Source organism: Chiloscyllium plagiosum, unplaced genomic scaffold (genome assembly GCF_037043375.1).
Source record: "Chiloscyllium plagiosum isolate Xiang-an unplaced genomic scaffold, Cpla_swu_hap1 HiC_scaffold_1, whole genome shotgun sequence".
Taxonomy (NCBI): Eukaryota; Metazoa; Chordata; class Chondrichthyes; order Orectolobiformes; family Hemiscylliidae; genus Chiloscyllium; species Chiloscyllium plagiosum.
In genome coordinates, this window is record NW_028270139.1 from 94,264,989 (window position 1) to 94,289,863 (window position 24,875).

The 24,875-nt window shown below is 41.4% G+C and overlaps 1 protein-coding gene and 1 long non-coding RNA gene across 10 annotated transcripts in view; one reads left to right on the forward strand and one right to left on the reverse strand.

Moving 5' to 3' along the window:
- LOC122549289 (interleukin-6 receptor subunit beta-like) overlaps positions 1–18,310 on the reverse strand; it is a 95,883-nt gene extending 77,573 nt beyond the window's left edge. For 3 of the 9 annotated variants that reach the window (XM_087989009.1, XM_043688856.2, XM_087988999.1), the window contains exon 1: positions 17,504–18,308. The gene's annotated coding sequence lies outside the window, so the exon portion shown is untranslated. Of the gene's footprint in view, positions 1–17,434 lie in introns of all 9 variants that reach the window. The other 6 variants (XM_087989024.1, XM_087989003.1, XM_043688838.2 and 3 more) reach the window with 6 other exon arrangements.
- LOC148152163 (uncharacterized) lies at positions 424–15,359 on the forward strand. Its single transcript, XR_015757686.1, has 3 exons — positions 424–1,021; positions 12,875–12,956; positions 15,112–15,359. It is a non-coding gene; the product is annotated as an uncharacterized LOC148152163 (long non-coding RNA).
- Positions 18,311–24,875: the final 6,565 nt, after the last annotated feature.

Consider the following 24,875-nt stretch of genomic DNA (forward strand, 5'->3'; position numbering starts at 1 on the left):
TTTGAGCAGAAATGTTTATATACATCTCACTACATAATAAAACATTGCAAATATATTCTAAAATTATATGTAATCAGCGAAGCTAATTAGAGTTCCAGAAAGGACTGGACTACCCAAACAACTGCAATAAGAGAATTGGAAGGATTTGAGGCATCATTTAGCTCTGTGCAAGCGAGAGTTTGTTTTAAAAATGCATGTGCGAACTCCAACACGAGTTTATTCTCAACGAACTAAATATGTATTTAAAAATAGACACTCAATATTTTCCTCGCTGGTCTTTTTGATTTAAAAAAATCACATTCAATAAATGTTTCTTTACAAACAATGATGTTTATTACATTAAACAATAATTGCTGTGGTCGTGTGAGCTCTGCCTGCGATTTCCTTCAATTCGCTTAAAAACATTGCCATTTCCCATAAGCTTTGCTGCCTCGATCTTTTGACAATAGACACCAGTAACTCGGGAAGGTTGAAGTTGGGGTCTGGTATGTGTAAATAATGTGGAATACAGCGTTAAGATGATGAGGCTTCAGGGGATGCAGGAAAGCGTCTCACCGTTCCGGAAACCACTCTCCTTGCTGCAGCGCGTTGCTAGATAAAGTCTGTACAGTCTCTGGCTCTCAGCAATCTGACAACCCAGCAGCCAGCGGCAGACAATGTGAGTGACAAGAGCTCAGCACTGCCAACATTGTACAGTGCCCTGGACTGCCGAGGAAAGGAATCAATTACAAACTTTATTGTAAAACATGAAGCATTTGGCACAACAATCACATGACTTTCGCGTATGTTTTGCTTCTTCAGAAAAACAAAACTAATGCTAACAGCTGCGTATTTTGTCATGCGCATACGCCCATCAAAATTGCTCATGATCAGCTTCCAGCACTTTGGCACCAAATCATTGAACTCTTCACATTAAAGGCCAGGGGTTCGGAAATGAAATCGAGATTAAGTGCATTCACACCGCGTCCGGATTTTGTGGTTCACATTGCATGGAAAAATAATATGAAAATAGTAATAATTGGTAAGGTACAAAAGGTGATTGATAATTAACAAGTAAGGGCAAACTGCATAAATGTGTAAAATGTGTAAGTGAGATTAGCACCTTTTTTGCATCTTTAGCATTTATTTTTAAGTAATTTTTCCTTCCCAAAGCAAATAATTTGTTTGAGCAAAAGGATGCCAACGTCATTAAAAACAAAACTTAGGTCCTGAGCCTTTTCCACAGTAGGTATTCTATGACAAAAAAAAGCTTTAACATGTACTTTAACTGGAAAAGGGTCCTTATGCCTGCAAGCAGTTTAATGTGATAACCCCAGTAAGTGATTACAGTGGCGCAGTCAATCAATGCTCCTCTTGGTGCAGAGACCAGGAAGGTACAAGTTCTGGCTGAGGCAAGAACTTCCATTTGTACCACAATTATGACCTTCATAGAATTATACAGTAGAGAACAGGCCATTCAGCATATCAAGTAATCCAAGATGGAGGTCAGGAAAAATTTCTGGCTGTAAGGGCTGCTCCTTTTTTTTGAGGTATTTTAGGCATTGGAGGTGATTTCCTTGAATTCCAGGAGCAGCAATTACTGTTTTATATGCTGTTGCATTGTTTTGGAACTTTGGAAAAAAAAGTCAAAACAACAGCAGTTTTCAAAGGGAAAAGAACAGACAAAGGAAGCACATGGTGAGGACAGTGCAGGAGAGAAAGAGAGAGAACCTGTACAGTTACTGCCTTTGCTGTTTGAACTCGTGTTGGACATCGGAGTGCATCTGGGAAAATTAACAAACAGTGAAATTCACAACTAATCTTGGAGGAACTGTTGGGCGAAGTTTACAGCACAGAATCAGATAAGTTAATTGTTGTTTTAAATCTGTCCAAGAGAAAGGCTGCAGTAGTGAGTATAGTGGATTCTTTCTTGATTATATGTTTTTGGAGATAAGTCTCTTGATTAAACCGAAAATATAAGCCATAGCTATTAATTTAACCGGGGCAGTGTTTGTAGAGGAATAAGACAATGTTACTTTCTGGGTCTGTAGATTGTGAAGGAGCAAAAATGGCCTTTGTAGTGATATGTACTTCTTGTCAGATGTGGGAGTTTAAAGAGAGTTTAAGAGTTACTGTGGATTATATCTGCCATAAATGCTGTTGGATGAAAATCTTATCAGATCAAGTGGATAGGTTGGAGAGACAGATGGAAGCGAAGAGGAATTTGCGACAGCTACAGTATGTGATGGATGGCAGTTATACGAAGGGGGGAAAGTCTCAGATACAGTCATATAGATGGGTTAACTCCAGGAAGGGTAAGAGAGGTAGGCAGCTAGTGCAGGAGTCTTTTATGGATATACCCATTTCAAACAGATATGCTGTTTTGGAAAATGTAGGGGGTGATTCTCAGGGGAACGTAGCACATACAGCCAAGTTTCTGGTATTGAGACTGGCTCTAATGCAACGAGGGGTATGTCGGCTTCCAAGAGATCAATTGTGTTAGGGGATTCTGTAGTCAGAGGTACAGACAGATGTTACTGTGGCCAGCAGAGAAAAAAACAGAATGGTGTGTTGTTTCCCTGGTGCCAGGATCAAGGCTGACTCAGAGAGGGTGCAGAATGTTCTCACGGGGGAGAGAGGCCAGCAGGAGGTCATTGCCCACATTGGAACCAATGACATTGGAAGGGAAAAGATTGAGATTCTGAAGGGAGATTACAGAGAGTTAGGCAGAAATTTAAAAAGGAGGTTCTCAGGGGTAGTAATATCTGGATTACTCCCAGTGCTACGAGCGAGTGAGGGCAGGAATAGGAGGATAGTGCAGATGAAGGCATGGCTAAGGAGCTGGTGTATGAGAGAAGGATTCACATTTTTGGATCATTGAAATCTCTTTTGGGGTAGAAGTGACCTGTACAAGAAGGACGGATTGCACCTAAATTGGAAGGGGACTAATATACTGGCAGGGAAATTTGCTAGAACTGCTTGGGAGGATTTAAACAAGTAAGGTAGGGGGGGGTGGGACCCAAGGAAATAGTGAGGAAAGAGATCGGTCTGAGACGGGTACAGCTGAGAACAGAAGTGAGTCAAACAGTCAGGGCAGGCAGGGACATGGTAGGACTAATAAATTAAACTGCATTTATTTCAATGCAAGGGGCCTAACAGTGAAGGCAGATGAACTCAGGGCATGGTTAGGAACATGGGACTGGGATATCATAGCAATTACGGAAACATGGCTCAGCGATGGACAGGACTGGCAGATTAATGTTCCAGGATACAAATGCTACAGGAAGGATAGAAAGGGAGGAAAGAGAGGAGGGGGAGTGGCATTTTTGATAAGGGATAGCATTACAGCTGTGCTGAGGGAGGACATTCCCAGAAATACATCCAGGGAAGTTATTTGGGTGGAACTGAAAAATAAGAAAGGGATGATCACATTATTGGGATTGTATTATAGACCCCCCCCCCCCTAATAGTCAGAGGGAAATTGAGGAACAAACTTGTAAGGAGATCTCAGCTATCTGTAAGAATAATAGGGTAGTTATGGTAGGGGATTTTAACTTTCCAAACATCGACTGGGACTGCCATAGTGTTAAAGGTTTAGATGGAGAGGAATTTCTTAAGTGTGTACAAGACAATTTTCTGATTCAGTATGTGGATGTACCTACCAGAGAAGGTGCAAAACTTGACCTACCCTTGGGAAATAAGGCAGGGCAGGTGACTGAGGTGTCAGTGGGGGAGCACTTTGGGGCCAGCAACCATAATTCTATTCGTTTTAAAATAGAGATGGAAAAGGATAGACCAGATCTAAAAGTTAAAGTTCTAAATTGGAGAAAGGCTAATTTTGATGGTATTAGGCAAGAACTTTCGAAAGCTGACTGGAGGCAGATGTTCGCAGGTAAAGGGACGGCTGGAAAATGGGAAACCTTCAGAAATGAGATAACAAGAATCCAGAGAAAGTATATTCCTGTCAGGGTGAAAGGGAAAGCTGGTAGGTATAGGGAATGCTGGGTGACTAAAGAAATTGAGGGTCTGGTTAAGAAAAAGAAGGAAGCATATGTCAGGTATAGACAGGATAGACCGAGTGAATCCTTATTCTGGATTAGTGGTGCTGGAAGAGCACAGAAGTTCAGGCAGCATCCAAGGAGCAGCTGCTCCTTGGATGCTGCCTGAACTGCTGTGCTCTTCCAGCACCACTAATCTAGAATCTGGTTTCCAGCATCTGCAATCATTGTTTTTACCTCGAATGAATCCTTGGAAGAGTATAAAGAAAGTAGGAGTATACTTAAGAGGGAAATCAGGAGAGCAAAACGGGGACATGAGATTGCTTTGGCAAATAGAATTAAGGAGAATCCAAAAGGTTTTTACAAATATATTAAGGACAAAAGGGTAACTAGGGAGAGAATAGGACCCCTCAAAGATCAGCAAGGCGGCCTTTGTGTGGAGCCACAAAAATTGGGGGAGATACTAAATGAATATTTTGCATCAGTATTTACTGTGAAAAGGGATATGGAAGATATAGACTGTAGGGAAATAGATGGTGATATCTTGCAAAATATCCAGATTATAGAGGAGGAAGTGCTGGATGTCTTGAAGCACAAAGAAGTGGATGAATCCCCAGGACCTGATCAGGGTGTACCTGAGAACTCTGTGGGAAGCTAGAGAAGTGATTGCTGGGCCTCTTGCTGAGATATTTGTATCATCGATAGTCACAGGTGAGGTGCCAGAAGACTGGAGGTTGGCAAACGTGGTGCCACTGTTTAAGAAGGGCGGTAAAGACAAGCCAGGGAACTATAGACCGGTGAGCCTGACCTCGGCGGTGGGCAAGTTGTTGGAGGGAATCCTGAGGGACAGGATGTACATGTATTTGGAAAGGTAAGGACTGATTCGGGATCGTCAACATGGCTTTGTGCGTGGGAAATCATGTCTCACAAACTTGATTAAGTTTTTTGAAGAAGTAACAAAGAAGATTGATGAGGGCAGAGCAGCAGATGTGATCCAAATGGATGTTAGTAAAGTGTTCGACAAAGTTCCCCATGGGAGACTGATTAGCAAGGTTAGATCTCATGGAATACAGGGAGAATGCCATTTGGGTACAGAACTGGCTCAAAGGTAGAAGACAGAGGGTGGTGGTGGTGGAGGGTTGTTTTTCAGACTGGAGGCCTGTGACCAGTGGAGTGCCACAAGGATCGGTGCTGGGTCCTCTACTTTTTGTCATTTACATAAATGATTTGGATGCGAGCATAAGAGGTACAGTTAGTTAAGTTTGCAGATGACACCAAAATTGGAGGTGTAGTGGACAGCGAAGAGGGTTACCTCAGATTATAAAAGGATCTGGACCAGATGGGCCAATGGGCTGAGAAGTGGCAGATGGAGTTTAATTCAGATAAATGCAAGGTACTGCATTTTGGGGAAGCAAATCTTAGCAGGACTTATACATTTAATGGTAAGGTCCTAAGGAGTGTTGCTGAACAAAGAGACCTTGGAGTGCAGGTTCATAGCTCCTTGAAAGTGGAGTCGCAGGTAGATAGGATAGTGAAGAAGGTGTTTGGTATGCTTTCCTTTATTGGTCAGAGTATTGAGTAGAGGAGTTGGGAGGTCATGGTGCGGCTGTACAGGACATTGGTTAGGCCACTGTTGGAATATTGCGTGCAAGTCTGGTCTCCTTCCTATCGGAGGTTTCCTGCCCCAACCATCCTCCCATGCAGTGCACTGCAGACTCCCAGCAACTTGTCAGTGAAAACATTTTTCCTCAAATCCCCTTTACCTGCCTTTTACCTTAATATTATACCCCTTATTACTGAGCTTCAACTTAGGGGAACTGCTGCTTTCTATCCACCCTGTCCATTCCCCTCATAATCTTGTACAATTCAATCAGGTACACCTCAGCTTTCTCTGCTCTAAAGCAAATAACTGGGGCAACTTCTCTTCATAACTAAATTGGTCCATCCCAGGCAACATCTTCTGCATCCCATTCAGTGCAATCACATTTTTCCTACAGTGTGGTGACTGGAACTGCACACAGTACTGCAGCTGTGGCCCGACCAAAGTTCTGTACAGCTCCAACTTAACCTCCAGGCTCTTACAATCTCTGCCATGTCTGATAAAGGCAAGTGACGAGTGTGCCTTCTTAACTACCTTATTAATCTATTCTGCCACCTTCAGGGATGTGGACAAACACCTCAAAATTCCAGTGCTTGTCGGAGTTTCCTAGTGCACTACCATTCATTGAGTACTCCCTTGTCTTGTTACTTTGTCCAAAGTGCACCACCTCAGGACAATGCTTTTCAGGTTAAATTCCATCTGACCAATCCATCTATATCCTCTTGTAACCTAAGATCTTCTTCTTCACTGTCAACCACTCGACCAATCTTCATGTCATCTGCAAACTTACTTATCATCCCTCTCACATTTCTTCTATATCATTTTATTTATCATGAACAATAAGCAACCCAGCAATGATTTGTGTGGAATGCTACTGGACACTAAGCTCCAGTAAATAATCTCCGAAAGTACTAAAGATGCATGCATTACTTTAAAATGTGTCATCATCCTGTTGCATATATTAATGTAGCCCTAAAACTCAAACAGAAATTGGTGGTAAAGCTCAGCAGATCTGGTACCATCTGTGGAGAGAAATCAGAGTTAATGTTTGAGTGATCTTTCCCCAGAACTGATGGTAGCTAGGAAAAGGTTTTTTTTTAATGCAGAAGACAGGGTGAGGGAGGGGGGGTAAGGAGTAAATGACAGGTGGGGATAGGGCCCAAAGAGAGAAAGAAGAACAGTTGGACAAACAAAGGAGTGGATAACGATCAGCCCTAAAATTCAGTCTGGTCAATTCTATTTACATTGATCGAGTAAACTCAATGTTTATCAGTCAGTACACACCCCAACCCAGAATTTCAAATTAACCAATTCAGTCTCCTTTCAATAAGTAGGAGACAGAGGGTGGTGGTGGAGGGTTGCTTTCAGACTGGAGGCGTGTGACCAATGGTGTGCCACAAGGATCGATGCTGGGTCCGCTGCTTTTTCTCATTTATATAAATGATTTGGATGTGAACATAGGAGGTGTGGCCATATGTTCGCAGATGATACCAAAATTGGAGGTGTAATACACAGTGAAGAAGGTTACCTCAGAGTTCAGTGGGACATTGATCAGATGGGCCAATGGGCTGTACGTGGCAGATGGAACTTACTTTAATGTGAGATGCTGCATTTTGGAAAGGCAAATCAGGGCAGGACTTATACATTTAATTAGGCACTGCAGATTAGAGTGGTGCTGGAAAAGCACAGCTGCTCAGGCAGCATCCAAAGAGCAGGAAAATCGATGTTTCAGGTAAACATTTGGTATGCTTGCCTTTATTGGTCAGAGCATTGAGTTTAGGAGTTGCAAGGTCATGTTGTAGCTGTACAAGACATAGGATTCCAATTGTGGCCTAACCAAAGTACAATTCTGGGCTCTGCTATAGGAAGGATATTGTGAAAAGACTTACAAGGATGTTGCCAGGGTTGGAGGGTTTGAGATATATGGAGAGGCTGAACAGGCTGGGCTATTTTCCATGGAGCATTGGAGGCTGATGGGTAACTTTATAAAGGTTTATAAAATCATGAGAGCATGAATAGGGTAAATAGACATGGTTTATGTGCAGGAGGGTTTAAGTTCAAAGCAGAACATGACAGAAGCAAATATGAAGGATAACTCAGGAGATATTAGAGATGTTGTGAATCATGATGGTAAGAAAGCTAACATAAAGGCACTTTATCTAATGCTCATAGCATTTGTAACAAGGTTGATGAGTTAAAGGCACAAATCATCGTGAACAAATAAGATTGCAGACTGGTCATGACTGGGAATTAAATATCCAGGGAGACCAGACTATTCAGAAGGACAGACAGGAATGCAAGGGAGGTGGTGTAACTCTGATATTCAACTGTTAGAGGGTTATGGGCCAGGTGCTGGCAAATTGGGCTAGATTTATTTAGGATATCTGGTCAGAATGGATGAGTTGGACTGAACGGTCTGTTTCTGTGTTGTATATCTCTATGTCCACATTCACTTCGGGAAACAATTTTTGTATTCTTGCATCATGGTAGTAACCCTCTGGGATGTACTCGAGGGGCATACAGCAAGGGAGGGGAATGCAAGCTCATCCACATTGGCAACCTTAGTGTACATACTGTGCTCGACATAAAAACAGCTTTCATTATAATTAAAATAAGAGAAGGTTAATGAGAGATGAGTGAGATGAACATTGAATTTTGTTCAGAAATATGGATTCAAGCTATGATTACAGGCAATGATTGGTGAGCAATGAATGTAGATGAATTATAACAGTAACAAACTTTCTTCTGAATACTGTATAGTATATCTTAATGCAGTTACATGTTAGAATTCACTGTAGAAGAGTTATATTCAATTTAAGAAATTCATGAATTATTATGTTTAGTGAGATTTTGATAGAGCATGTGATAGATTTATTGTATTTTACATATGATACACAGTTATGTCATAATCCTACTTTTATATTATGTAAAACGTATCAGTGAAGAGTATTACAAATTTTAAAAATCACAAAGTGTTAAGTTTCAGCACCTCCTGATTATTCACCAGTATTGTAAGTATTAGAAGCAGCAAGTCATCTTTGAAAGGATTGAAAAATCCGATGATTTTTTTCACAATTTTTCGCAATATACTTCTTGGTTCCTTGAGAGATCACAAATCTGGCAATCTAATGCTTAAATTTATTCAACAAATGAAACTAAAGAACAAAATTGGTGTTTTCAGGAGTATTTTACTGTTGGGCGAGAGTTTCACAGCAGTTATTTGTGGGTACCTAATCCAAATGTTGTGAGCCAGGATATTGAGTGTTGGCATGACACAAGCCATCTCACACACTCACAGAGTCCAATACAGTCCACGCCACGTATTCAAACAAATGTCCCAGTTTGGGTCATTAGCAAGTCATCAAGAGTGGGAATCTGATTTTATTTTCCCTCTCCCATGGGACTAGTCTGGTCGGCATTGCTTCTCCAATGCTTCCTAGATTTCCCCACTGAACTTGGCACAGAAGCTGGAAATAAATCTGGATCTGTTGGCAATATAACCAAAATGAGCTCAGCCAACGATAACATTGGATTAAACAATTATATGAAGACACAAAGAGGCTAGTCTCTTTGAAGGATGTTAACCTGAAGTTTCTTAAACAAGTACAAGGCCCTTATTTCCAACTTTGTGCTGCTATGCTGCTTTTGCATTTTTTAAAATGCATTGGGTGTCCTTTTTCATAAGTTACCGGAAGCTCACATACAGTTGCAATGAGCAATTCTGAAGTGAAATAGTACAGTAAGCAACACTTAGTGCAGCCTCCACACATGCCGATCAGTGCATCAATACCTCTTCCAGCTTTGCCTCTCAGTTTTGGAAATTAGTGACATGCATAGATCTCAGTGGTTCACACAGAAGAGAAACAGATAACGGGGAATATAGATATCAGCCTTTAGTACATGGTGATTTTAGTGCAGAGATAAAGGAGTCTTACTTCAATCATATGGAAAACTGATGAAGCCACAACTTGACTATTGTACCCTTGGCTAAGGAAAGGGATCTTCATCATTAAGGGAGTGCAACGGAAGTTCACAAGACTTTTCCCTAGGATTTTGGGACTTTCATGCATAGAGTGATTGAGGAGACAGAGTCTGTATTCTCTAAAATTTAGAAAATGAGAAGAAGCTAACAAAATTCTTAAAGGAATAGATAAAGTAAATGCAGAAAGGATGTTTAACAATACAAATCCAATAGGCCATCTCTATGTTAGAATGAATCTATTACTCTGTTCATTCTCCTGAAAGCAAGTCATCCCCTGAATGAATCTTGCAGTTTCAATGCCAATTCATTGATTTTGCAGCACTACAGAAAATCAACAAGAGCCTCAGGCAGACAGAGTTCTCTCCGAATTTGATTTGGCCAACTAGGAGGAGGCAATTAGCGAATTCAGCTTGAATGCTAATAGTTCTAATTTGTGGACCTTTTTTCTGATTGAACTTTTAGTAGAATTTTTTTAACAAACCTGTTCAGATATCCTCTGTTACAGCTCTAGAACAGTCAAACCATGAATCTGGACCTTCTGGCTCAGATGTATGGACAAGACCACTACACCACAAGACCCCTTCAATCTTTTAGGAAGCAGATTGAAATTAACCAAAGTAATTCAAATTTTAATTCTAAGCAAAGTCTGAGGCCCAGAATGCAGAATGTTGAATTATCTTATTCCATCAGTCCTTCATTAAATTAATTCAAATGTAAATAACTCATAAAGCATCTAAAATCATACCAGTTCAAGAGTGCATTTTGATCCAATTATCTGTTGTCAAGTACAATAAATTGTGTACATTTGTTTTCTGCCTGATTTCCGTTTCTGGCAGTAATTCCTTCCATTACTATGCTTTCTCCACAAGGCCACTCCCCTTACTTGTAAAACTGACTTGGACTGTAATAAAATGTAATTATAACATTACATTGATATGCCAGCAGATGCTCATTAGTCACTAACAAAAGCTACATTTTATAATTTTGCACTTTGGCATAACAATTCTGTAAACTATTCAAAATGAAAAACAAATATTTCATTACATACTCCCAGGAGTTTTAAAACAAACAATAAATATTAAAGCCTTGAATTTCCATTATGCTCCTGCTGGTCATCACCACACATTAACTCCCAGAGCAAAGATGTAAACAGTCATTTACATAGTGTCTCCAAGCATTCCACATTCTTCCACAAAATTACAGTGAGAGAATAAAACATCCTTCAAAGGAATTCAGGATCAACATGTTTAATTGCCATTTTGAACACAGATTACTCTAAGATTGTGCCCTTGGGTCCTAGTCTCTCCTACCAGTGAAAACATTCTTTAATATTACTTCATGCACACCATGCCTTGGAGTTGGACTTAGTGCATACCAAGGACAGAATTTTCCCAAACCAAAAAAGAAAATGTCGGAGAAACTCACTAGGTCTGGCAGCATCTGTGGAGAGAAAGCAGAGTTTTGTGCCCAGTGATCCTTCTTCAGAACTTGAGATTCCTGTGATCCTGGGTGAATTCAAAACAAGAAGGATGGAACTTCAGTTGGGATGCACGCGGGGTGAGTCTGATCCAGAAGCAGTCACTGAGGAAAGTGATGTGGCTGTGAAAGTAGGCCTTGACAAATACCATGTCAAACATGAGGAGCAATAACAAAAGTCATGAGGGTGAACAAGAAAAAAGATTAAGAACCTAAGAAATAGGAGCAGGAGTAGGCCATCTGGATTATCGAACCTGCTCTACTGTTCAATGAGATCATGGCTGGTCTTTTGTCAACTTAGTTCCATTTAAAATTGGTATTTTGTCAGGATCCCAATAAGATCCTGTCATCTGGAAGGTGAAGGAACTAAAATCCCCAAGACTTTATGGCCTACATCATCAGGTTCAGAAAGATGTACTGCACAGTTAGTGGATGCACTGGTTATGATTTTCCAAAATTCCCAAGATTGCACAGCAGTCTCAGCAGTTTGTAAGTTAATTTGTGTAACAAGTCAGTTCAAGAAAGGAGGAAGAGAGAAAATAGGAAACTAAAGGTCATTTAGCATGACAATCATCAGAAATTTTTTTTATTATTAAAACCGTACTTAGAAAATCAGAGTGATCAGGCAAAGTCAACATCATTTTACAAAAGAGAAATCACATCCAACAATTTTATTCAAGATTTTGAGAATCTATCTAGTAGGGTAGATGAAAGAGAATCAGTAGGTACAGTATATTTGGATTTCCAAATGGCATTTGATAAGGTGTCTCATTCTGCAGTGACTAATTCACTTGTGGCTTCCCAAACACTGGCCAGTATCTACAAGGCATAAGTCAGGAGTGTGAATGGGTGCAACTCCAAAACTCAAGATGTTTGACACAATCCAGCATCATAGAATCACTGAATCTCTGCAGTGTGGAAGCAGGCCATTTGGCCCATTGAACACACCAACCCTCCAAAGAGCATCCCACCCCTGTAACTCTGCATTTCTCATGGCTAATTCACCTAGCTCACACACCCCTAGCACTATGGGCAATTTGGCATGGCCAATTTTTGGACAGCGGATAAAGCAGTCTGTTTAGTGTCCCTTCTACTACCTCAAATACTCATTCTCTTTACTGCATTGTGGGGGTTGTATGGATCCCACTCAAGGCACAATGGGGAAATGGTAATATTACTGATTTTAACTGAAAAGGCATGAAATGTGTAAATACTCAAAGAGACTTAGGTTTGCTTATATATAAGAAACACAGAAAACTAGCATATAGGTACACCAAACAATTGGGAAGTCAAATGACATGTTGGCTTCTATTGCAATGGGATTTACAAGACAAATAAGGTCTTGCCACAATTGCACAGAGCTTTAGTGAGACCACACGGGAAGCAGGTTTGATCCCTGTATACAAATAGGATATAATAACTTTGGAGATTGTACAGTGAAAGTTCAGAAGGTTAGTTCCTGGGATGACAAGAGTTGTCCTACGATCAGAAGCTGAGTAAAATCAACCAATAGTTTCTGGAGTTTAGAAGAACGAAAGGTGAAATACATAAGGTTCTAAAGAGGTTTGACAGGGAGACAGTGGGGGTTGTTTCCCCGACTGGGGAATCTGGAACATGGAGGTACCATCTCAGAATAAGGGGCCAATCATTTAAAACTGAGGAGGATTGTTGACATGCCTTTATTAATTATTCTTCAGGCTGAGATGGACAGATTGTTGGTCAGTCAGAAATCAAGGGATGGAGGAAGCAGGTGGAGACATAAAATTGAGGTTCTGATTGCTATTGAATAATGGAGTAGTCTACTCCTATTCCTGATGGTTATGTTCATATGTTTCACAGGCACTGCATGTCTACCTACAGCACATGGACTGCAGCAATTCAAGAAAGCAGCTCACCCCCACTATCTCAACTGCGATTAAAGGTTTGTAATAAATGTCAGTCCAGACAGCAACATGTGTTGTGAGGCCTTTAAAATTAAACTATGACCCCTAGCTCTCGATGCACTTACAAAAGAAAACATGCTTTCAACATCCATCTAGTCAAGACCCCTCAGGATCTTATATGTTTCAATTAAGTCACTTCTGGTACTTATAGAAGGATGCTAATGCATTGGAAGCAGTTCAGAGAAGGTTTACCAGGCTAATATTTGGAATATGTAGACTGCCTTGTGAGGAAAGGCTACACAGGACAGGCCTATATCTCTGGACATGACACGTTGTACAAAGGAAATATTTATTATTCCTTAAGAATTGAGAGAACAGAGGCTACAATATATCAAGAAATCAAGTTAAAGAAGGTGAGAATTTTGCTTTGCTGACCACGCATGAGCAACAATATCAGGGTCCACAGCAGCCAATGCAGTACTTGTAATGATTATCAAGCTAAGCAAGCTAGAGAGCCACTGATGACACATAAAATCATGCAGAAAGCCAAATTTTCATTTCACAAGGCTGTTGCACCATTGCAGGAATTGAACATTGGAGTGCCAGTCAGGGTACAAACCTTCAAAGTTCTCAATATGTCATCCCAAGTGATAGCTTTGGACCTGTATAAAACAGTTGTCACCACAGCTGTGTGTAGTAGAAGTGAATGAGCCACCATCAAATCTGCTTCCATTACGTTAGAAAGTAATTTTACAATTAGGAGTCACTAAAGAGATTCAATTGTGCTACTACACCACAGGCTAGTATCAAATAGGATTAATGCAAATGCTGTATTACTTTTATGATGTTTTATAACTTCTTCTGCACCATTGCCTACTAACCTAATTCTTTTGAATAAATACATCTGTCAATCTTATGTCAAATTCTTTCCAATAATTTTGGTGTACTCTTAGAAGTTGCTTGACTTTTACCTGTACTCTAGAATAGAATAGAATAGCCTTTATTGTCACATGCATTTGAATGAGCGCAGTGAAAAGTTTGAATATTGCCTCTTGGTGCTTATATACAGAGTATCTGGATACAGATACTTTCAGTGAACACTCTAGTGAATGCTTACAGCCTTAGATAATCATATTGAAAGTTGTTTTAGTTTTTTTAATGGAAAAAAATCATTTTGTACTGTGTTGATTTACTTTAATATTACACGAATTTCCTTTAATAAAACCTAAGAAGCTAAGTTAATCAAGATTTATTTTACAATGTTGGCACTTTCAAGAATACGATGGACTTTCATTTACCCAAGCAAATTGATGTACCTATGTCCAATTTAGACAGTTTAACTGACATAATTTGGCTGGTAAATAACAGGTCAGTATCAAATCTTTTTATATTGGCTTAATTTTTGTTGAAGCAGAAAATTATTCAAGTGATTCATTACACTAAAAGTATTACAAAAGGGTATATATGTGTCAGTGTTTAATGGCAAATATTCAAAATGGGAATAAACTGCAAATAGAAATCTTCTACAAACTTTACAATTTTTGGGATATCTGTATAGTAATAACAGAAGTTTGTCAAACACAAGCATTTTGTTGGGGGAGTTTAAAGTAAGTACATGTTTGGGCTCTGAGTTTTGTAGTTTTAAACTTTTTTTTCCCCTCAAGCCTTTTCCAAAGCTCCTTTTGTCCATTTTTTAGTCTCTCTTTGTTTTCCAAATAAACCAAATTCATGGGTTGATTTCACTTAGTATGACAATAGTTATTTCTATCCTCCTCAAAAGGCAAATTTTCTTTTCCTGTATTCTTCATAAGTTAAGTTACCTGAATATTATTCCTATGCAGGCAGATAGGACTTGTTTAGAATGGCATCATGGTTAGTGCAGACATGATGGGCTGAAGAGTCTGTTCTTGTACTGAACTATGTTCTATGTTTTCTACACTTTCACACGTAAAAACAAAAATACTTACACTTTTCTGCTGCACTTTTCCTCCTCAGAGGAAACTCACATAAACTGCAGGCTCTGTTTAAAATGCACACTCTTGCACTCTAATAACCAAGATTTTAGGTACAATATACGTATTACAAAAACAATCAATGTATTATTAGTTTCCGACATTGAGTTATTTCTCATTTGAAATGTTCGCTGTTTGCTGAGGCTGCATTGAACAAAAAGTTTTTTTTTCTGTATTACAGTCTAAATGAGGCTAAATCAAGTTACTCTGAAAATTGACCAGCATAACTGGTACTGACACATTACAAGTGAAAAAGATCTTTTGTGTTGGTATCCAATCCCAACTTTACATAACCTACTGAAGTACCCAGGTGCTGAAGCTGTTTGGTTCAAGGATTCCATCAGGATGATGATGGCATGGAGCAGGATGATAACTTCTATGTTCCACTATTTCTTATGCTAGAAGACCACATTTGGCTGAAAATGGGGCTGAAAGTCCACCCAATGCTTAAAATACATATACAGTTTAAATACAAGCAAGCGGGTTTTTTTTTATTTTGGTTTCAATATATGTTGAAATAACAAATTTGATTTCAAGAGATACACAATAAAATGTTTTTGTTGTGAGATATATCAGAATTGTTTTGGTCAAATTCTGTGTTCCATCTGTGTCCAATAACAAGATAAAGGTAGACCACAGAGATTCTATGTAATGTCAGAAGTGAAATATTACAGAAGATTTTTATTCAGTACGTGTCTAGTTCCGTTTACAGTGAAATTTAACACTGTTGGATGCTTAAGAGTGCATCTTAGTTTGCAAGGAGTGAGAGTCCATTTTGAAATAGCTTTAAATCAAGTTCAGGAAAATAACTTGTGGCTGGAATCCCCAAGACCATGTAACACGTAAACAGTCAGAAAATTAACAATTGCAGCATGTTGATGTACTAACATGGAAACAGCTACTTCAGTCCAACATATCCATGCTGACCAAGTTTCCAAAACTAAACTAGTTCCATTTGCCTGTGCCTGGCCCATATCCCTGTGAACCTTTCCTATTCATATACCTGTCCAAATGTCTTTTAAATATTGCAACTTCTGCTGGCAGTTCATTGCTCATACAAACCACCGTCTGTCTGAAAAAGTTCCCCTCAGGTCCCTTTTAAATCTTTCTCCTGTCACCTTAAAAATATGTCCCCTAGTTTTGAACTCCCCTGCCCTAGGAAAAAGACCTTAGCTATTCATCTTATATTTGTCCCTCATGATTTTATAAGCCTCAATAAGGTCATCCCTACGCTCCAGCGAAAAAAAGTTATAAGCCTCTCTTGAAAACTCAAACCCTCCAGTCCTGGCAACATCCTGGCAAATGTGTTCTGAACCTTCTCCAATTTAATAATATCCTTCCTATAGTGGGGTGACCAGAACTGTATACAGTACACACAAAGTAGTCTCACCAATGTACTGTACAACCTCAACATTATGTCCCAATTGCTACACTCAATGGTCTGAGCATTGAAGGCAACCATGCTACCTGCCTTCTTAACCACCTGTGGCACAAATTTCAAAGAACTATGTGTCTTGATGCCTAGGTCTCTCTGTTTGGCAACACTACCCAGGCCCCTACCATTAACTGTGTAAGTCCTGCCCTTGTTTGTTTTGCTAAACTGCAATACCTTGCATTTATCCAAATTAAACTCCATTTGCGACTCCTCAGCCCATTGACCCAATTAATCAAGATCCCTTCATAATCTCAGAGAACCTTCACTGTTGACCATACCACCAATTTTTGTGTCATCCACAAACTTACTAATCATGCCTTCTACATGCTCATCTAAATCATTTATGTGAATGACAATCAAGTGAACCCAGCGCTGATCCCTGCAGAACACCATTTGTCCCAGGCCTCCAGTCCAAAAATCAACCCTGCACCACAACCCTGTTTCCAATCTCAAACCAATTTTGTATCCAATTGGCAACCTCTCCCTGATCCCTTATGATTGAACTTTACTAATTAGTCTACCATGCAGAACATTGTCAAAAGTTTTACTAAAGTCCCCCATACAAACAATGTCTGCTGCTCTGCTCTCGATCTTTTTGGTTACATCCTCAAAAAACTCAATCAAGTTTGTGAGACATGATTTCCCACGCACAAAGCCAAGCTGACTATCCCTAATCAGTCCTTGCTGCTCCAAGTACATGTCAATCCTATCTCTCAGAATCCTCTCCTACAACTTGCCCACTGCTGTCAGACTCAACAGTCTATAGCACTGAACTGTCTCTATTTCATTAGATGAGGGAAGGTGGGGAATTGGAAACTGATGATCTAATGCAAACATTATTGCCAGTCCGTTTGCTGCACTTCTAAATTTGCCACATGGATTACCCTAAATCTACATCACATGAGCAGTTGTACACAGCACAGCACTGTCCCGAAAAGTAAGACTAAAAATGCTGCAATTGACTAATGTAATCATTTTCATGCATTCTATTTTAATCAGCTGTAAACAGTTGAACATTGCTATTCTGTGACCAAAAAACTTGAGTTGACTTGCAAAGTTAGTACAGTACCTTCGTCATCTTCGAAGGGAATCAATTTGTTCACCTATACAAGTAGAAACACGAACAAGGAGTACTCACACGATAAAACAATTTTGAAAATGTGAGCAAACTATGAATGATGAGGATTCCAGCAATCCCGGAAACACAGTCGTAGTGCCACAGATAACAGTCGTAATTCTTGCGACAATATGAGAGAAATGAATCGATTCTACTCGTGTAGGGAAATTCCACTTTTGTGGAAAAGAAACTGGGCAATCTGAACGACCAATGCTTAGTTCTCAAGCCAGTGCATTTCTGTGTTGGCTCTTCCACATCTCGCTTCCTAATTTGCAGCAGATTTTCGACTCCGGAAACTCCTACAGCCCTTGACTGACAGACTTGGCTCTTCTTGAAGCTGTGCCTCAGAACTGTAGCGAGTTGAGGAAAATCATTTCTTGTTTTTCACTCATGGGACGTGGGCGTCGCTGGCTGGCCAGTATTTATTGCCCGTCCCTCGATTATGTGGATGGAAGAACTGGTAATGATGTTCAGTGCGAAGGACAGGAATGGGCACACCCTTTACGTGAGCAAAACCTAAATCTCTGGTGCAAAAGTTTTTAATTTTCATATTGCAAATTTGTCTACGAACGCTCAGACAATATTAAAGTAAATCACAAAAAATGGCCAGAAGCAACTGTTATTTTCCTGGACACATTACTCTCCCACCTTGCACATGTACATCCCTGAGACTATAAATGTCAATGCCTGAGATTTTCTTCTCTCTAACGCCAACATGTGCAGACCCTCTCACTAAGTTGTGTTCAGGCTTCGCTCTCCATTCCGCGGACAAAGGGGGTTCTACGTGGAATGTGAACTTTTTTTCCAAATGCCAGGGTTTGTTCCCTGTGATTATCTCGCGGTACTGCCCCAGCTCCTAAACTGTTTCCAGAACCCCATTGCCTGGCACTGAACTTTTGTCACCTTTGCTCCGCGTGAACGTTACGCTGTATTTCATGTGATCGAACCACCACCCACCCACCCCCGAGTTGTGTTCGCAGGAGTTTTCCTCACTTTGATAGTTCTGCTTCCTTACTTTGCCCGAACAGCTTCCTGCTTGGACATCCCACCCGTCTATAGGTCACAACACACTATTCTCGGATTTCTTGGAAAACGAATTTTCGTTTCTCTTTTCTCTATTCGTCAAAGTTGTCTTGCTTTCGCTTTTCACGTGTCTCAATCCTGTCTTTCTCGTCCTCCCATGTGAAATCACCTTGACAAACCCCATCAACGGTATCAAAAACAACGCCTGAAAGATCCCGGCTTGACTACAGTAATCTTTATGCTCTATAGACATCAATTCATCCGAAATAGTGTTGCCCCGAGCTGATCACGGAGCGTATGCTTCTAGGATAAAACTCATCATTTAGTTCAAAAGCCTCACAAGCCTTTCTCACTGTAAAAAAATAACTATCCACGAACTCAGTGTTGCTCTATAACCTTGTCTACCTACAGCCTCATCATTGGTGAGTTTCTGCTAGTGACCTACTCGCATAAGCTCCTTTAAAAGTCTCGCTCTGTTGACTTGAGACTTCAGTCTCATCCTAATGTCGTTTTTACTGTCAATATGTTGTTGATCGTGCATAGAATCATATAGTAGAGAATCAGGATTAGTGGTGCTGGAAGAGCACAGCAGTTCAGGCAGCAGCCGAGGAGCAGTAAAATCGACGTTTCAGGCAAAAACCCTTCAGCAAGAATAAAGGCAGACAGCCTGAAGCATGGAGAGATAAGCTAGAGGAGGGTGGGGAGGGGGGTAGGGAGAAAGTAGCATAGAGTACAATATAGTGGGGGAGGGGATGAAGGTGATAGGTCGGGGGGGGGGCGGGGCAGGAAGGGTGGAGTGGATAGGTGGAAAAGAAGATAGGCAGGTAGGACAAGTCATGGGGACAGTGCTGAGCTGGAGGTTTGGAACTAGGGTGAGGTGGGGGAAGGGGAAATTAGGAAACTATTGAAGTCCACATTGATGCCCTGGGGTTGAAGTGTTCCAAGACAGAAGATGAGGTGTTCTTCCACCAGGCGTCTGGTGGTGAGGGAGCACCGGTGTAGGAGGCCCAGGACCTCCATATCCTTGGCAGAGTGGGAGGGGGAGTTGAAATGTTGGGCCACAGGGCCGTGTGGTTGATTGGTGCGGGTGTCCCGGAGATGTTCCCTAAAGCGCTCTGCTAGGAGGCGCCCAGTCTCCCCCATGTAGAGGAGACTGCATTGGGAGCAACGGATACAATAAATGATATTAGTGGATGTGCAGGTAAAACTTTGATGGATGTGGAAGGCTCCTTTAGGGCCTTGGATGGAGGAGGTATGGGGGCTGGTTTTGCAGTTCCTGCAGTGGCAGGGGAAGGTGCCAAGATGGGAGGATGGGTTGTAGGGGGGTGTGGACCTGACCAGGTAGTCACGGAGGGAACAGTCTTTGCGGAAGGCGGAAAGGGGTGGGGAGTGAAATATATCCCTGGTGGTGGGGTCTTTTTGGAGGTGGCAGAAGTGTCGACAGATGATTTGGTTTATGCGAAGGTTAGTAGGGTGGAAGGTGAGCCACCTCGTGCTCCTGCGAGGTGGTTGGGCAATTCATCAACTTCACCAACACATTCCACCCTGACCTTAAATTTACCTGGACCATCTCTGACCCTCCCTCCCCTTCCTGGACCTCTCCATCTCCATTAATGATGACCGACTTGACACCGACATTTTTTACAAACCCACCGACTCCCACAGCTACCCAGATTACACCTCTCCTCACCTTACCTCTTGCAGAAATGCCACCCGTATTCCCAATTCCTCTGCCTCCGCCATATCTGCTCCCAGGAGGACCAGTTCCACCACAGCACACACCAGATGGCCTCCTTCTTTACAGACCGCAATTTCCCTTCCCATGTGGTTAAAGATGCCCTCCAACGCATCTCGTCCACATCCCGCACCTCCGCCCTCAGACCCCACCCCTCCAACCATAACAAGGACAGAACGCCCCTGGTGCTCACCTTCCACCCTACCAACCTTCGCAGAAACCAAATCATTCGTCAACATTTGCCATCTCCAAAAAGACCCCACCACCAGGGATATATTTCCCTCCCCACCCCTTTCCACCTTCCGCAAAGACCGTTCCCTCCATGACTACCTGGTCAGGTCCATGCCCCACTACAACCCACCCTCCCATCCTGGCACCTTCCCCTGCCACCGCAGGAACTGCAAAACCTGCGCCCACACCTCCTCCCTCACCTCTATCCAAGGTCCAAAAGGAGCCTTCCACATCCATCAACGTTTTACCTGCACATCCACCAATATCATTTATTGTATCCGTTGCTCCCGATGCGGTCTCCTCTACACTGGGGAGACTGGGCGCCTCCCAGCAGATCGCTTTAGGGAACATTTCCGGGACACCCGCACCAATCAACCACACCGCCCCGTGGCCCAACATTTCAACTCCCCCTCCCACTCTGCCGAGGACATGGAGGTCCTGGGCCTCCTTCACCACCGCTCCCTCACCACCAGACACCTGGAGGAAGAATGCCTCATCTTCCGCCTCGGACTATTTTCAACCCCAGGGCATCAATGTGGACTTCAACAGTTTCCTCATTTCCCCTTCCCCCACCTCACCCCAATTCCAAACTTCCAGCTCAGCACTGTCCCCATGACTTGTCCTATCTGCCTATCTTCTTTTCCACCTATCCACTCCACCTTCCTCCCTGACATATCACCTTCATTCCCTCCCCCACTCACCTATTGTACTCTATGCTACTTTCTCCCCACCCCCACCCTCCTCTAGCTTATCTCTCCACGCTTCAGGCTCTCTGCCTTTATTCCTGATGAAGGGCTTTTGCCCGAAACGTCAATTTTACCGCTCCTCAGATGCTGCCTGAACTGCTGTGCTCTTTCAGCACCACTAATCCAGAATCTGGTTTCCAGCATCTGCTGTCATTGTTTTTACCTAGTAGAGAATCAGACCCTTCCTTTCATCTCGTTCATAACAACCAAGTTTCCTGAACTAGTCCAGTGCGCCTGTGTTTAGCTCACAGCCCTCTCCATGTAGCCCTCTGCTTTGTTTTGCCAAAATGCAACACCTCATATTAAACGACTTCTGCCACTCCTCAGCCCATTGGTCTGACTGATCTCAATCCCTGTTGCATTCTTAGATAACCTCCTTCATTATCCACTTGTACCACCAATACTCCTTTTAAAAGGGGCTACGTAAACACACAGTTGCTACTATTGAAGTGAATGGACTAGTTTGCTCATCAAAACTTTCCCCAATTATACTGGTTGGCTGAAGAACTCAGTCTGGCATTCCTGTTTTCCCCTGCATTTCTACCCAAACCACTTCAAATCCCATGTTTCCATTTTCATTTCAAAATCCCAATAAATCTGCCCGTCTCCAGCAATGCATTCCAAATGTAACCACATACCATGCAGAACACTTATTCTTGTGTTATCATTTTTGTTTTGTGGATCACCTGGTGTCCTTTGATTCTATCCTTCTGCCAACTTGAGTAGTTTCTATCTGTGCTGCCTCGGTACCCCAGGCTTTTGAAAATCTCTCATCAAATTTTCTTTGCCACTCTGTCAGAAGTTCCTCAGCCCTGAAACTATGCTCATGAATGCAACTTATATTATTTAGCAATCAGAATTATATACTAATAACAGATGTGTTAGGGATCATATTGCAAACTTGCCAATGCAAAACATGACTTAGGTAGACCACATCTGACTTATTTAGACAGTCACTTTGTTCTGCCCTCAGCTGAATCAATTATGGAAAAATACAACAAAAAAGTGCAAATAATTCAGATCAAATATTGTTACTGAACTTTGTTAAACAGCAAGGTGATGTTAAACTCAGAATCCCTACAGTATAAAAACAGGCCATTTGGCCTATTGAGTCCTCCCCCACCCTCTGAAGAGCAGCTCATCCAGAACACCCTCCCCGGGGCAGCAAGTATTTGGGGTACTGAATGCACTACCTGGAATTGTGGTGGAGGCATGCTCAATTGAGGCATTCATTGAGGGTATTGGCTTTTTAATACAAAAATTCACTTGTGGGACATTGGTATTGCTGGTTGGCTAGCATTTATTGCCCTTCCCCAGATTATTTGGATAGAAATAGCACACAAGGATTGGGTGGAGGACAGGGAGGAGATTGGCACTAGGTAACAAGCCCTTCCTGCTGAAGGGCTCCGGCTGAAACGTCAATTTTCCTGCTCCTCGCATACTGCCTGGCCTGCTGTGCTTTTCCAGCAACATACTCTCAAATCTGATCTCCAGCATCTGCAGACCTGTCTCCTAGGTAACAATACTCATTTTGAAGAGCTGGTGCAGGAAGAATGGGCCAAATGGCCTGTTTCTGCATCATAGCAATTGTGATTTTCTAAAGGCCGCAACATTAAATCAGAGCAACCTAATAGTCTTTAGAAGCAGCTAATAGATAATTTCAGGAACAATTGAAAAATTGAAATATCACATGACAGGTGATATATGGGCCCGGTTATTGTTCTAATTTGGTTAAGAGTAACACAAAGACAGCAAATTTGCTCTTGTTCTTTGGTGATAATATCTCTACTTCTGGGTCAGGAAGCCTGGATTCACATGTCACTTGCCCCAGACTAGGTTAATTAGCAGATATCTAAAACAGTACCAGCAAAAATAAATTAGAATAAGCAAAAGATAAAGAGAGGTGGAAGCATTTGAAAAAATAGGAATTTAAATGAAAATTAGTAGTAGTAAGGAGGACTAAAATAATCTGGACTGAAATATGTAAACCTAAAATCAAAAAGATATAGTTTATAGCAAGATATTACAAGGAGGGAATGACAGTTCTTACAGAAGCTCCAAGTCACAAATGTTAACTTTCACATAACTGTAGGAAACTTCTCCAAATGAAATAACATTTCAGAACTTGAGATCCAGTTGATTAAAACTTTGACAAGCAAAGGATCCAATCCCAATAACAGCTGGACTAAAAAAAAGATAAACAATTATGCTCATAATACGATTTATAGGTTTGCTACAGTTGATAAGCAAAGACTCAAACTTTGCAAATGAAGGACATATTCCAGCTTTACACTACTTCTGTAAACCTGGGGAGTCTTTCTCCCTTGCACTATGCTTTGACTCACAAATCAATCAGTACCCTTCTGCACAGCAACTGTTGAGACCATTTGAAATTTGGTACTTTTGAATGTCACTGAAGGAAGCAACATAAAAAGCTAAAGCAAAGTCTCTTTACAGTAATATTCAAATTCTAAGGATTAAGCTAGTTGCCTAACTTAAGTATTTCAGCCCAGTTATGATATGGATAAATCACCACTGCATTTTTACTACCTGATCATCCACCACAACATGGTACCCAGCATTAGTCAAAGGACCAAGCAGTGATGTAATTTCCTTTTTTCAGTCCTCCACAATTTACTTTTAAACAAATACTGGTTTGCTGATATCAGTGCGTAGTTGGATAGAGAGTGAACAATGACGAGTCAAAATACAAAAGGGAAATAGAGGGCTTGGTGATGTGGTGCAACGATATCCTCTCTCTCAACATCAGCAAAACTAAAGAACTGATTGTTGACTTCAGAAAAAATAAACACACCCACATCAATAATCAACAGAACTAAGGTAGAGAGGGTGCAGTGTCAAGTTCCTCAGAGTGGCGATAACTGACAATCTGTCCTGGACTTCCCATGTAGATGCGACGGTCAATGCGGCACAACAAAGCCCCTTCTTCCTCAGGTGGCTCAGGAAATTTGGCTTGTCCATAAGGACCCTCACCAAGTTCTACAAACGCAGCATTGAAAGCAGTGAGTCATAGTACATAATAGCCTGGTGTGGTAGCTGCTCTGCCCAGGACCGTAAGGAACTATGCAAGGTGGTGTATACAGCTCAGACCATCATGGAAGCCAATCTTCCATCCATGGACTCCATTTTCACGGCTCGCTGCGGTGGAAAGGCTGCAAACATCAAGGACCCATCGCAACCTGGTAATGATCTCATACAAATTCGTCAGGTAGGAGATACAGAAGCCTGAACGTACACTAGCTGGTTCAGGACCTCTTCCTGGAAGTTATTAGACTGATGAATAGACTCTTTGGCCTCAAATAATGCTGACCTTGTTAACATTGCTCTCACCTAGTGCATGCCCTGTGCAATGTAATATCTCTAAGTCTTTCTGATCTGTACTTCCTTGCTAACTATGATCTGCCTGTACTTCTCATAAACAAAGCTTTTCACTGTACTTCGGTACACATGACAATAAATCAATAATTGGAGACTTCCTAAACATTGAAAATGTTAACAAAACAACTGCATAAATACATAGGTGTCTGACATAGATTCTAAGAAGCTGGCTAATAGAACATGTGGAAAGCAGAACCAAATAACCCCCTTATTGATGCAGCCTCATTCAGTCCTTCTCAGGGCTATTTTAACAACCATC